Source organism: Microtus oregoni, unplaced genomic scaffold (genome assembly GCF_018167655.1).
Source record: "Microtus oregoni isolate MIOR12 unplaced genomic scaffold, Mior012 000030F_ref0000283, whole genome shotgun sequence".
Classification (NCBI taxonomy): Eukaryota; Metazoa; Chordata; class Mammalia; order Rodentia; family Cricetidae; genus Microtus; species Microtus oregoni.
In genome coordinates this window covers 9,441,147-9,457,642 of record NW_024543089.1, presented here as the reverse complement: position 1 = coordinate 9,457,642, position 16,496 = coordinate 9,441,147, and positions in this window count along the sequence as shown.

The window sequence follows — 16,496 nt, the reverse complement described above, 5'->3', positions numbered from 1 at the left end:
TTTCTAAAAAAGAAAAAGAAGAAAAGCACCAAACAGTGGAGTATTGTCAGGAGATTGCTTGTTTGTCCTGGCCACCCATACCCAAAATAACTACACACATACTGTGTTAATTAAATCACTTCTTGGTCCATTAGCTCCAGCTTTATTGGCTAACTCTTATATATTAATTTAACCCATTTATATTAATATATATATATATATATATATATATATATATATATATATATATCACCATGAGGCTGTGGCTTACTGGGAAAAGTTTCAGTGTCTGTTTCCAGAGAGACTACATGGCTTGTCTTGGACTCTGCCTCTTTTTCTCCCAGCATTCAGTTTAGTTTTCCATGCCTAACTGTTCTGCCCTGCTCTGCTATTGGCTCAAGCCAGCTCTCTTTATTCTTTAATGGTATTCACAGAATGCAGTGGAAAATCTCACATCAGTGGATTTTTGTTTGTGTTGTTCAGTTGCTCCTGAGCATGAGCTATGGAGTAGTTGATATACTCAGTTCTGCTCAGCTAAAGAAAACTGCTTTTTACCTCTCCCACCAAATATCCTTTCAAAAGCAAGAGGTGGAATCTTGTTCACATCCTTCCTTCTTCATGATGAGAATGCTGTCTGGCTGTTTATGTATAAGGCTTTGTGTATGTTGTCATATTCCTGTCACTTTCTCTGTGAGATTGCATGAATATTTGCCCTATTCTGTCTGCAAAATGCTGTTTTATATAAAATTTTAACGAACTCTGGCCCTTAAAATCTTTCTGCCCCCTCTTCCTCATAGATCTCTAAGACTTGAGTGGAAAAGTGTGATAAAGATGTCTGTTTTCAGGCTAAACACATTATGTCCTTCACTCTCTGCATTTTTTCCATTGCAGGTCGATGTATTAATCAAAATCAATTGCAAGAAGTTTTTCTGATGATAGTTAAGCAATACAATGATGTATTCATATAGAAATATTTATTAGAGTCCATCCCCCCCCCCAGTTCATCTACCCCAATTAGAATGTAGGTTATGCCCTGGGTCCAAAACTATCTAGTCTTATGTTTGTGGTTCCATCTCACAGAGTGAACTGTAGATATAACTTTAAAAAAAGTGTTTTCTTATTATTCACCTTTCTCCTGTACTAGTGAGCACACCTTTTAGATAGTTTGTTATTGTGGAAGCTCAGAGAGTTTCTAATTTGTTGATATTGGTTATTTCTTTTCTACATCCTTTGTATGTCTAGAAAATTCCTGCAGGATGAACACTAGCCAGTAATTGTGAGTCTTCCAGTTGATTACCAACTAGATTTCTTTATTTTTGTATGACATCAGTGCATGGTATTTGCAGCAATTGTGTCTTATCATCACATTGTGTGGGATAGCTAATAACACTAACTATGGGGTATAATGGTTGTTTTGGGATGGCGGTCTGTATGGATCACTCTAGCTAATGGCACAAAAAGATGCAACCATTATATTACTAGTCAGTTTGCATGGTAACATATTTTTAGTTTGGTTATTGTTTTCCCCATTAGATAGTTACTTCATTTAAATTCTTTGATAGTTGTATTTATTTAAAGAAACTTCTGAAGCAGTAGGTCTTTAAAAGGCCATTATTTTTAGTTCTTCTTTTCCATATTCCCTCTCACCCCACTCCGTTTAATTCTCATGCCCTAGTTTCCCCTTTATCTCTTTTAACATTGCATTTTATTTCTTTTTTCTTGGAAAATCCTCTTTCCATCCTTGTCCCTTATTAGGTACCTAAACTCTGTGGATACTCTACACAAAATAGACATATCTAGAGAGTAAAACAAAGCACAAATAAGAAAAGGTAACACAAAACCAGGAAGATATATTTTGAAACGGAAAATTAAACCCTGAAAATGAAGTCTGCTGACATTTTTATAAACTTATACTATTTAGCTTCCTGCAGAGGAGAAAAGCATATTTAGAGACATGGTGAGTAATAACTGATAGTCAACTATAGGAATGGTTACTTAAGTGAATATGTATTGTATAGCATATGATTAATTACTATTGTACAATATAGTGACATGAATGAATGAAATATGTGCTCAATTATCTTTACTCAGTAAAGCAATGGGCAATAAAACAAAACACAAAATTTAAAACATGATCTTAAAAAAAGCATTCATTTAAACTTTGGTTTTGGGAAGAATCTGACCAGATGGTATAGAAAGCATAAGGCAATCAGAGTGACATAATCCATAAATACTATGTAAAATAGGAATCTGTAATGTTTCCAATGTCTGTGAGAGGGCTTGGATAGTAAACGTTTTTGAACATCTATGAAATCTGCTATTGACATTAAAGAAACCATGAATTATTCAACCATAGCTCTGATGAGGATGGTGAAGTTCAAGATGTTATGTGAAGCTTATAGTCAAGATGGAGTAAAGGTCCTGTTTTATAAATATTACACACTTTGGGTTTGATTAATGTTTACTAATTTCAGACATTCACACCAAGATACAGGTGAATATTATCATCATATATCCATTTCTGAGTGAATCAATTTCTGGGAAATTTCAGAAATCAGTACTCTTGTTGGCACCCACCGTCCAAGAAAATTTATAAAACAATGATGAATGCCCAAGAAAAACCCCAAACATTAATTATTACAAAGCGAAGAAACAGTTGACATCCCTCCCAGGAAGCAATAAGAATAACAAAGCAAACTCTGAGGCTTGTGGTTTGATTTCTAGAGGTCCTGTATCTGTAGATACTGAAAATTTCTTTCAAAAAAGAAAGTAAAACAAAAAAGAAAATCATAAAATAAAGCATGAAAGTTTTGTCAAGAAAAAAAGGAAAAAGAATTACAAAATAAACATGGAAGTTTTGTAGCCTTGAAAGGAAAAGTTAATTCTAAATGGCTTTAATGTAACTGTATTATGAAAAGAATTAAAAAACTGCATTAAAGATCCAAAGGAAAATATAAGTAAGCCAGGATGATGTGAACAGATCAAAATATTAATAGATTTAAAACATAAAAATAAAGGTAAGGCAAAGTTTAGACTTTAATTTTACCATAACTGAAATGTAGAGAAATGTTTAGATTACATAAAACTCAGACAACAGAAACCAAAATATAAAAATTGTGAAAATGCAATGGAAAATAGTATAGATTTTTACTATGTGAGAAGACTTTTGACCAATGTGAATTGATTTGTAAAGACTCCAGGGGCATTTTCAAAGACACTAAACCATTAATTGTAGCTAGATTAGTGTCAAGGTTTCTCTTCCAAACAAGCCACCAAATCTTCCACCTACAATTTGTCCTGCCAGCAAGATGTGCTGAAGCGATGGCGGTGAAGTATATATGGAGTAACCAACCAATGTTTGGTTAACTTGAGGGACAGCACATGAAAGGAGCCCATGCCTTATACTACCAGGATGGCAAAAAACAAGAGACTGGGTATCCCAGAGACGTAATGTAGAAGAAAACACAATTGTCAGAGAGAAACCAATAAAATAATTCATAATGATATTCTACTATACTCATAGGTTGGTGCATTGTCCAGTCATAGTCAAAGAGGCTTCTTCAGGTGGCAAATGAGTGTGAGTGCAGAGACCCACAACCAGGCATTAGGCAGAGAAAGAGTCTAGGTTGGAGGTCTCCATCAGATCCATTTCCTTAGAGATCAGAGAATCCTGTGGAAGAAGAGGAGAAAAAAGTGTAGAAATCAGAGGGGATGGAGGACAGCAAGAGAACCTGGCCCATGGAACCTAGTATGCAAACTCACATGGATCATAGACGCTGAAATTGCAACCACAGGAACTGCATAAGTCTGTATCAGAGTTTCTACACATGTTACCTCAGGGGGATGGATCTGGGCGGGGTTGGAGGAGAGACGTGGGTGATTAGGAGGAGTGGAGGGAGGGGAAACTGTGCACAGGATGTATGGTATGAAAGAAATTTTAATTTCAAAATAAAACAGAAAACAAAACAACACCAAAAAAAGTGAAACACTCATAACACTCATTGTAGGAGATCATAAAGAAGAAAAAAACACAGAAGACAACACGGGAAAATAACAGGGGAAACTTTTTTAAATTTAAGAAATTATGTAGGTTCTTAATTTTTATTTTTCACATTTTCTGCTGCTTTTTAAGTGACCTTGATGGTCCTTGCAATGATTTTTTTTTCTTTATTTTTTGAGTAAAATCACTTGATTTTTTTTTTTATTTTTTTATTTTTGTACTGTTAGAGTGAAGCATTCATCAGATGTTTTGAAACTAAAGCAGTTATATAAATTAGGAAAAACAATGATTTCTTAAAGACAAAAGAAATATTCATGTTTTGAAAGAATTAGCTGAGTACTTAGCCCTGATACCATCTCTATTTTCTTTTTTTTGTCCTGTGTAGCTTTAATTTGTTAGTTTCTGGTTTTGAATTTGTATATTTATCTTTGATGTTTAACACTTCACAGGATGAACTGTCTAACAAAGTTTTTGTTTTAGGATATTGTGCCTCTTGTATTCTACTTTTTTGGTTTTAGTAGCATTTTTTTTTGTGTGATGAAGATTTATCTGATTATTTCAAATGTCTATGATTTCTAGATTGTTCCATTTTCTGTAATGAATCCATTCTTACTTGACCTTCACTTTTGAGTTATAGTGTACTAGCAATTTAATTCTAAATTGACAGTGCAGTTACAACTCAATAAACCCCTTTTGAATTGAAAAGACCACAAGTCTAGAGTGTATTTAACCTTTCATCATTTCCTTTAGTTACCTTGCTGCTTTTACTTCTATCATTTTCCAAGCTCTTTTGTAAAGTAAAAGTATAATGTTTGAATCTAAAAAATGCCTGAGTATTTCAGAAGCATCTTACCCAGATGTTAATCCTTCATCTATCTTAAAATACAGCAGTATAACCAGTAGTTATGCACATTAAGGAAATTCAGCCAACTAGACTTGAAACCAGACAATCATTCACTAGTGGATTAGAATATTTGAGTTTTGAAAACTGTATAAACATGAGTTTTCAAAACTGTATAACCAAAAGACTTAAGTCTCAAATGTATAGATTAAACTTTGTCACAGTTAATTATATCACTAGCTTCATATTTATTTTGAAATCCAGTCACATCACTGTCCACAGCTCATCACATGTTCTACTTTCATATGGGTGGAATGTTTTATCCAAGAGAAAATTAAAAAGAAAATATGAATTCTTATTTTAAAAGAATTCTTTCATTATTCTTTTATTATTCAAATAAAAAAAGAATTTTTCTGTAAAAAAGATTAATATTACTAGAAATGATTTTGTATGTCAATGACTGATTAAGAAATTTTAATTGAGATTAATTTTTACTCTACTCAGCAGAGGTATTAGCTTACCACCTCGGCCACAATGGTGAAAGCAGGCATGGGATTCTGCGCATCAATGTTGAAGACTTATTTACTTATGATTTGGCAAGCAATGTGAATTTCTGCTGTTCTTTTCACTGTTGTTCATCTTTTGAAAATAGAGTTGTTACAAAGCAGGTGAGATGAAAACTATGAACTTATATTTAAAATAAAAGCTCTTTGTAAGGCTTTTTAAATGAGAAATTAAATTATTTAATTTTCAAAATGTCAATAAATTTAAACAAAAGAAAACACACTTAATAACTTCTTAATTTAAGATCATACTAATAACTAAATGGGAAAATATGTTGAAAGTTATAATTACAACATGCTTAATTTTCTGTGGTTTATAATAAATAGAATACAGTCTATTCAAAAATCAAGCCTCCAATTTTAGACATAATGAAAGTAATTATAATGCAAAACTATTTGAGAAAACTATTTTAGGTAACTCGATGATAATCATTAACAATACTGAAAATAAAATTCAGAAAAATCATTAAAGGGTGTCAAAATTAAAATGTCCAAAACTGATATGGACTTATGTTCTAGATCTCTTGATATTCAATGTGATTTTCTTTACTCTATGAATACTTTCTCTGTCATATTGTATTGTCCTTTAAAATCCACCATTGGTAGTGGTTCATACTTTTTAAAATATATTTTTAGATTTATTTGTTTTGTTTTCTGTACATGAGCATTTTGCCTGCACATACACATGACACATATGTATCTGGGACTGTTGAGGTGATACAGGCTTTGCATGCTCCTTTGCTGAATTTATGGAGTATGAGTTACTATGTGGGAGCTAGAAACTGAAGTAGGGTTGTGTACAAGAGTAACAAATGCTTTTGAACAGTTAACTATGTTGATAGAGGTTTCTGTCCTGCCTGGTCCAGCAGCCATTCAGTTCCAAAGAAACCTTAATTATTAATTGGTTGGCCTAGTAGCTCAGGCTTATTATTAACTCTTACATCCTACAGTTACCCATAATTCTTGTCTGTGTTAGTCATGTGTCTTTGTACTTTTTTTTCTTCTTTTTATTTATTTATTTATTTATTTATTTATTTATTTATTTAGGATTTCTGTCTCCTCCCCGCACCAGCTTCCCATTTCCCTCCCCCTCCCCCGATCAAGTCCCCCTCCCTCATCTGCTCGAAGAGCAATCAGGGTTCCCTGACCTGTGGGAAGCCCAAGGACTGCCCACCTCTATCCAGGTCTCCTAAGGTGAGCATCCAAACTGCCTAGGCTCCCACAAAGCCAGTACGTGCAGTAAGACCAAGAACCCCACTGCAATTGTTCTTGAGCTCTCATTATTCCTCATTGTCCGCTATGTTCAGCTAGTCCGGATTTATCCCATGCTTTTTTAGACCTAGGCCAGCTGGCCTTGGTGAGTTCCCGATAGAACATCCCCATTGTCTCAGTGTGTGGGTGCACCCCTCGCGGTCCTGAGTTCCTTGCTCGTGCTCCCTCTCCTTCTGCTCCTGATTTGGACCTTGAGATTTCTGTCCGGTGCTCCCTTGGGGGTCTCTGACTCTGTCTCCTTTCATCGCCTGATGAAGGTTAATATTCATGAGGATGCCTATGTGTTTGTCTTTGGATTCACATTCTTATTTAGCTTCTCTAGGAACATGAATTATAAGCTCAATGTCCTTTATTTATGGCTAGAAACCAAATATGAGTGAGTACATCCCATGTTCCTCTTTTTGGGTCTGGCTTACCTCACTCAGGATAGTGTTTTCTATTTCCATCCATTTGTATGCAAAATTCAAGAAGTCCTTGTTTTTTACTGCTGAGCAATACTCTAATATGTATATATTCCATACTTTCTTCATCCATTCTTCTGTTGAAGGGCATCTATTACAAAGCTACAGTAGTGAAAACAGCTTGGTATTGGCATAAAAACAGAGAAGTTGACCAATGGAATCTAATAGAAGACCCTGACATTAACCCACAAACCTATGAACACCTGATTTTCGATAAAGGAGCTAAAACTATACAATGGAAAAAAGAGAGCATCTTCAACAAATTGTGCTGGCAAAACTGGATGTCAATCTGTAGAAGAATGAAAATAGATCCATATCTATCACCATGCACAAAACTCAAGTCCAAATGGATTAAAGACCTCAATATCAGTTCGAACACAATGAACCTGATAGAAGAGGAAGTGGGGAGTACTCTACAGCACATGGGCTTTGTACTTTTTACCAGCGAGGTCTTCTTATCTTGCTTCCTCTGTGTCTGGGTGATAACTACAGACTGAGGCTTTCCTTTTTCCAAAATTCTCTTGCTCATGTCACCCCGCCTATACTTCCTGCTGACCAATCATCATTTTATTAAAATACAAGTAACAAATCTTTACAGGGTAAAAGACCATTGTCCCACAGCAGAACCATCTCTCCAGCCACTTATGAATCTTTTCAGCTCTTTTATTTAATCTATGTAAGTGGATTTGACTACAGTCAAAATGCTGTGGTTTATACTCAGATGAATAATTGAAATAGAGGTGTTAGAATTTAAGAACACTCCACAATGGTTGCGGCAACATGTTCTGAATCCATATAAGCCCACAATAAAGCAAGTTTTAGCATGGAGAAAAAATTTGGGTATACGGTTTGTCTCCTAACCATGGAGCTATTGGGAATAGGTAGCTATTCAGACAGGAAGAGAACACTTGTTCGAGAATTTTAGTCTTGGTAAAAGAACAGCTTTAACACAGAAGACCGCACATTGAGAATATTTGGGAAGCACAAATTGGTCTTAAAGGTTTAAAAATAAAAAGAAATCAGTTGAATGGAAGGCAAGGTAAAAGTTCAGGAAGAGGCTTCATATGAACAAAACATGCATAAAATTAAAAAAAAAATGTTTCCTTAGAACAGACAGATAAGACTGATTTATTTTATGCCAGGAAGAATCCAATGGCTTAGGGATTTAAATAATATGAGTTTCTCTTAATCATAAAAATTTACAGCTTTCTGGTACTCCATATTTTCTTCCAAAATTTCTCCTCCTATTTATTATTTCTGCCTTCCAGGCCTTCCTATCTGTTCCCCCATCCTGCTATTGGCCATTCAGCCCATAATTAGACAATCAGGTGTTTTAGATAGGCAAAGAATCACAGCTTTACAGAGTTAAACAAATGTATTAAAACTAAAGCAACACATCTTTACATCCTTAAACAAATGTTCCACAGCATAAAAACATAACAAATTTTAATATAATATTCTACTACACAATCTTATAAAAATATAAACAAACAACTAATAAATGCTCAAAGTTGGAGAAACGGGCTTATCCAGGGAAATTCATACCAGTTGGTATTCTACATATTTTCAACAATATTCGCCTTTAAGGCTAACATTGGATCAGTCTCTGTTATATTAATTCTCTCCTTACAATGGCTTTCCTTGTCTCCCTCTTACGAGCATAAGAGTCACTGTGATACAAGATGGCATTATATATATATATATATATATATATATATATATATATATATATCTCATCTTCCTGAGGCTGCATATTGAAGTGTTCTCTTTCCTACATTCTGAAATCCATTCATTTTCTGGCATTGCTTCTCACCTGATAATTGAAATGGTTAGTGCAGGAGGGAAGTATGAAAAAATCTCTTTTACTTACTTTGCCTTTACAGAACAATATAAAAAGTTTTTTATTATTCTAATCTCTGTCATGACTTTGTGTCTAGACATTAAAATGCTCAAAAATCCCATGTCTTAAAACCTTATTATTTGCACTTCCATATTGTTTTCCATAGTATGAAAAGCTAAACTAAATTATTAGAAAAAATAACTAAAAAATGAAAAGTGAAGAAAAATAAATACTAGAGAAGAAAAGGTGAACAGTAGAAATATACTTTCTAAAACAACCAAGTGGTGGTTCTTTGCAACAATCTGCCCAGCATTCCAAGGTATTTGTGAATGTCCCAGCTTGTATGCAGACAGTAGACACACACTTCCTGAAAATATGTACATGTTGCAAGTTTAAATGAAAGCCAACAGAGTAAAGAACAAAGAAAGAAAGCCATAAATAGGTGATCTGCCTGGGAAAAACTACTAGTGGAGAGCTTCCCTGTATTGTCTTATATTTTCCTGTGATGATGTCAAGAGCAGAGTACAAAATAAAGTGCTTGAATTCATTATAAATTCTACCCATGGTGCATGTGATGTTAGGTGAAGATGTGAATATTGGAGAATTCATAGAAATCCATAATTTCAACATTAGTTTCTATAACCTATTAAAAGAATGCAGTAAAAGTTAAATGACAATATAAAATACTGTAGTTTAATGATAGGAAAGTCAAATATAGTACTTTAATTGTATAGTCAGTAAATTTCCTTTATTTAAAAATCATATTGGAAGCCAGGTGGTGATGGTGAACACCTTTAATTCTAATACTCTAAAGGCAGACGGGTATCTGTGAGTTCCAAGCCAGCCATGTCTACAAGAGCTAGTGCCAGAATAGGCTCCAAAACTACAGAGAAACTCTGTCTAGAAAAAAAGAACAAAAAGCATGTTGGCATTATGATTTATAAAAATTGGTAATAAAATAAAATGAATAATTAGTTATAACCAAGTATAAACAATAAGCTTGATAAAAAAAAACTTTGGGATTACTGATATTTGCATGTTACATGGTTTTACATATTTAATAAGTATATAATATGGGTGTATCCGTGTAACATCTTAAGCATTCTTTCCTAGACCCATAGTGTTTTAGAAGCCCATATTGCTTCAATACTGGTGTATTCTATTAGCACCCCATTAATATTTCTCCATATCATTTTTTTCTCTTTTTGTTGATGTGCTTGAGCAAATTCCACATGGACCACATTTATTCACTCTGGTGGCTCTCTATGTTCATTCTTGATTAACCTCATGACACCACACATGTCTTGTTACCTCTTAGAGATACATATTCAAGAAAGAAAGAACACTGCCAACTGTTCTATTCATGAACATTAGATCATTTCTGGAACAAATACTAGTATGAATAAAAGCAGCACAGTCCAGTAAATTACAAAATTTTAATTTTATTCACCTCCAATAATTCCCAAAATATGTACATATATTGCATCAGATTACTTTAATTATATAAAGGTATGGATTTTGCACTTTTGTTTCTCTTTTTCTGTCCCATTCTGTCTTTCTTTCTTTTATGTGTGTGTGTGTGTGTTTGTGTGTATGTCTGTGTGTGCATGTGTGTGCATGAATATGCATGTGTGTGAAACTTTGTGTTAGGGTCCTGGTGAAGCATAAATTTATCAATAAATTTTGAATAAGATTTAGATGAATAAATTAGTAATGATTTAAATATAAATTAATATTTAATATCATAACTAATTTACAGTAATTCATTTTTGCAGATGTTTAAGATAAGTGTAGCTTGTTTTTACAAGCATACACGGTGCTAGCTTATTTGTGCTTTGCAACAACGTATGAGGAAAGAAACATCATTGTTCACATAAAATCCTCCAAAATACTGAGGGACAAAAGTTTTAAATGTTCATGACATGAAGGCATAAGTTCATTCTCTGAAAGCAGACAATATCAACTTTTAAGAATGGCATAATTTTAAGACACTATGTGACTTGAAACTGTGTTCTCTTTATTGAAAAGTCACCTTTGAAATTGCTTTCCTGTTTCCTAGGTATATTCTCTTTTTAAAACTGCTTCTATGTGAATTGAAATACCATTTCGCTCTTCAAATTTTTTCCTTAATTTTCCCTTCTGACAATGTTAACAGCAGAAATAGGATATATTGAGATTATGAGACAATGAAAGTTGGAAGTGGTTGAATTAGTTTATCCTAGTGGGTAAAAACTTATTCAAGTGAAATTAAAGAAAATTAGATAGTGAAATTGAGTACTTCCATCACAAATGTATATATTCTCTTATTAAATTATATTGAATTGATGTAGTATAAGCTTTGGGGATTTATTGTTTGTTTCCAAAGTACAATTCAATCACAATAACTGTAGAGCCAGAGTGGACTCCAGAGAAGTAGCAGTCTAATTAGATGTATGAAAGGTTAGAATCATACTTTCTGAAGTTTGTTAAAACTCTATGCTTATTAATATTTTTATTCCTATGAGCATAATGCATGATTAGCTAATTCATTTTAAATCAACCAATTAAGAGTATCAAACAAAGTAAAATTTTCTCCCATTTTAATGTTAAAACTTACAAGAAATAGAAATATCTGTCTGGAATATACCATTATGATAGAGTTACTTATATCTGCAGTTGGACTTTAGAATATATGGCCATTGTAATTTAAAGACAAATTGCTAATAAAAGTGGAAAAGCATGCATTTATAGAGAAATTTATGATTTCTTTATATCCTTTTTATGGGGTTTTTCAGTTACTCTTAGTTCTCTCTGTATTATGACATATTCACAGAATGTTTGAGCTGATAAGTGATTTAATTAGCTGCAGGCTTTTCCACATTATGGAGAAACATAGTTTGGAAATTGAGTATTCTCAAAACTCAGATAGGCAGGTATTTTAGGTTACCATAACTTATCACATATATCACAGCTCTCTTCAAATTCTCATATACAATAGAAGAAATGATAATTTTGCTAACTTTTTAATAGCACTAAATGATGAGACTAGGAACTGCTTCATTCTTAATGAAAGTCAGAATTTCCTAACTACAATATAGATAAAAGCCATCTTCATTGTATGTGTGTAAATATATGCATTTATCATAGAATTGATTATAATAGTATATGCATCTATTACTCTTCTTTAAGATTTAATAAAGTTCACAAGTCCCTCTTAGAAATTATTTCATTACTAAAAAGAATAATATGTTTTTATTATGATAAAATTTACCACTACACCATGTTTCTGTTTCTCTTTGGGACCATTATGTTTCTTGAGACGTATGTGTAAATTTCAGATGACTTTATTAGAAACATTCTAGAAAGTGCAGAGAGAAGTAGAAAGGGACTGGATAGGGGAAGAGAGGGGGGAGAGAGAGAGAGAGGGAGAGAGAGAGAGAGAGAGAGACAGAGAGAGAGATATTAAAGATAGAGGATATACTCCTTTTTCATTTTAATGACAATATTTGATAGGAATGGTTCATTTTCGTTTTCAAGATGATATGTGGTGGATGCAGGGTATGTATTTGAGATTAATTTCAGACTCTCATACACTTTCTTCAAATCAGTTCCAGTATGTATAAAACACACTTTGTTAAAATATTATGTATTGGTGGGTTAAAATCAAGTTTTTAGAAAATTTAGGGCTCTGCCTATCTTGTACTTTACATATATATATATGTATATATACATATATATGTATTTATATATATAATATATATATACAATATATATTATATATAATAGTCATATATATATATGACTATTCTGTGAATAATTTGTGTTTGATCATGACTGCTACATGCTTACAGTGGAACTGCTGTTACTCATAACTGCACAATTTTTTTCAATTGAAGTGTGAATGCCAAGTTGCAAAGCAAGAATGAAAATTTTTTTTGTTGTTTTTTCAAGACAGGGATTCTCTTGTGGCTTTGGAGCCTGTCATGGAACTAGCTCTTGTAGATCAGGCTGGCCTCAAACTCACAGAGATCTGCCTGGTACTGCCTCTGAAGTGCTGCGGTTAAAGGCATGCGCCAAAATTTTAAACACAGTAAAATATTTTGAATATTGTTAGCAAAACAATTTATATTGTAGAAGTTGTTTAAATCTTTTCATAATAAGCAGAAAAGATTTAAAAAATATCTGTATTCTTTCCACAAAGAACTTTTGGAAATAAATCACAATAGTAACTATGGCAATGTCAAAATACAGTAGTAGCTATAATATTAGTAAATCTTAGCACATGCTAGAGGGAGCTCATAAACTCTGGACTGACTTCTGAGGAACCCTCCATGAAACCGAACTTGACCCTCTGAAGGTGGGTGACACTTATGTGGTTTGACCTGTTGTAGGGTCCCTGGCAGTGGGACCAAGCCTTATCCAGAGTGTATGAATTTGCTTTGTGGAGTCTATTCCCTGTGGTGAAATACCTTGCTCAGCCTTGATAGAGGGGAGAGGGTCTTGGCCATGCTTTCACTTTGTATACATAACTTCATTGACTCCTGAGGGAGGCCTTATCCCCTCTGAGGAGTAGAGAGAAGAGTGGGATGGAGGGAAGGGAAAAGTAGGAGCGGGAGAAAGAACTGGATTTATAAGTAAAATGAAGTTTTGTAAATGAAAATATCTACAATGATCATGAATTACTGCCACGCACCCGTGTCTGCGCTCTGTGCGCTGGCACCTAGTTCGCGAGCTTCGGGCAGGGGGGCTGGAGGTTAAAATACACAAACACAAGAAGACAGAGAGACAGCGACACGGGTCATCCTTGAATTCCACAAGAATGCCCCCTTTATTGTGTTCAGGGGCAGATTATATAGAGAGAGTCATGCCCCAGCTAAACCCACAAGAAACCACTCTCCTGCCTTCAGGAACTCCTGAAGGTCTCGTGCTCAGAGCAGCTGTAGGCACTCAGATCAGGGGATTAAAAGAAATTCAGGATCTGGGGTCTCCCTGCTCCCAACAGATTTCTGTTCAGTGGTAATTATTACTGCACAATTTTCTTTTCATTTTTTTAAAAAAAATATTGCATCATAAATAATACCATTCAAAATTTCCACTTCCTCCCCTCCTCCCATTTTTCTCCCACTTTCCCACTCATCCTCCTCCCCCTCCTGTCCTAAGAGAGGACAGAGTACCCTGACTGCGGGAAGTCCAAGGCCCTAGCCCCTCCCTCCAGGCCTAGGAAGGTGTGCATTCAAACAGACTAGGATCCCCAAAAGCCAGTACATGCAGTAGAATCAAATCCCAGTGCCATTATCAATGGCTTCTCAAGTCAGCCCCCATTGTCAGCCACATTCAGAGAGTCTGGTTTGATCACATGCTCATTCAGTCCCAGTCCAGCTGGCTTTGGTGAGCTCCCATTAGATTAGGCACACAACAAAATTCTTCACAGACCTTGAGAGAACAATAATCAACTTTATATGAAAAAACAAAAAACCCAGGATAGCCAATACAATACTATACAATAAAGGAACTTCTGGAGGTGTTACCATCCCTGACTTCAAACTCTATTCAGAACTACAGTAAGGAAAACAGCTTGGTATTGGCATAAAAACAGAGACGTTGGCCAATGGAATTGAATCGAAGACCCGGATATTAACCCACAAACCTATGAACACCTGATTTTTGACAAAGGAGCTAAAAGTATACAAAGGAAAAAAGAAAGCATCTTTAATAGATGGTGCTGGCATAACTCTATGCCAACCTGGAGAAGAATGAAAATAGATCCATATCTATCACCATGCACAAAACTCAAGTCCAAGTGGATTAAAGACCTCAATATAAATCCGACCACACTGAACCTGATAGAAGAGAAAGTGGGAAGTAACCTGCAATACATGGGCATAGGAGACCACTTCCTATGTATAATCCCGTTAGCACAGACAATAAGAGCAACAATGAATAAATAGGACCTTCTGAAATTGGGAAGCTTCTGTAAAGCAAAGGACACTATCACTAAGACATAAAGGCAACCTACTGAAAGGAAGAAGATCTTCACCAACCCCACATCAGACAAAGGTCTGATCTCCAAAATATATAAAGAACTCAAGAAACTAGACTTTAAAATTCTAATTAACCCAATTAAAAATGGGGTACTGAACTGAACAGAGAATTCTCAACAGAAAAAGTTCAAATGGTCAAAAGACACTTATGGTCATGTTCAACTTCCTTAGCAGTCAGGAAAGTGTAAATCAAAACAACTTTGAGATACCATCTTACACCTGCCAGAATGGCTAAAATCAATAACACCGATGATAGCCTTTGCTGGAGAGGATGTGGAGTAAGGGGAACACTCATCCATTGTTGGTGGGAATGCAAACTTGTACAACCACTTTGAAAATCAGTGTGGTGGTTTCTCAGGAAATTGGGAATCAACCTACCTCAGGATCCAGCAATACCACTCTTGGGAATATACCCAAGAGATGTCCAATCATACTACAAAAGCATTTGTTCAACTATGTTCATAGCAGCATTATTTGTAATAGCCAGAACCTGGAAACAACCTAGATGCCCCTCAATGGAAGAATGGATTACTGCATTTTTATAGTAAGTTCAATTGATTGGAAATAGTACTATGGAGGAAAATTTATGTTACTCTTTCGCTGTGCTTAAAAATAGCACCTTGTGGATGAAAGAATATAATTTGGCTTAAAGTTCCAGGGAAATAAGAATCAAGCACATTACAAAAAGTAGTTGTCCGAGTGGCAGGAATAGGAAGGAAAGAGATTTGCAAGGCACTAAAGTGAGAAAACTAGATAAGGACTGGGACTATGAAGTCTCACTGTCTGGTCTCTGTGGCATACTTCCTCCACCAAGCACTACCACAATTTTCATTAAAATCACCACAATACCAATGGCAATTTTATGCAAAATAGGAGTTTAAAATTTTATACATCTCTTTAAAATCAGATTTAAATTACGAAGGCTGGCTCCATCCTTAAGCACATTAATTTCAAAAATGTTTATGAGTTCTCCTTCTGTGTGGTGATTGACTTGTTCTTTATCGGTGGACAAATGATATAATTTAGACTTCTCTGTAAACACTGAGCCTTACTAGTATCAAATTTGATAATTGGAATCACTGAGTGACTTTTGAATATCTGCAATGTAACTTGCTGAGAATTTATGAACATCCGTTAGTTTTTCACAAGCATTTTCATGATGAAGTTTCATCCTGTCCAAAGAAAATTATTTTGGATACACTCTGAAAATGTTGAGTGGTTCATCTTAAACTATAAGGAGAGAGGATTAAAAATAACCTGGGATGAATCAAGATAATAACAGACATCTGTATCATGATAACAGAAGTACTGGAATTTGTCTTCCTTGATCACAGTAAACCTTCTTTATTTCTGTTTCTATCATTGTAAACATTACCTAAGATAATGAATTTAAGATCATTCAAAGGAGCATTGAAATCCCCAAGAGTCAATTTATGCTCTACTTGCTCCAGAGAACTACATAGAGGATATTCTATCGAATAAATATAAATTTTGTTTGTTTTTCTTCTACTCTCAATCCA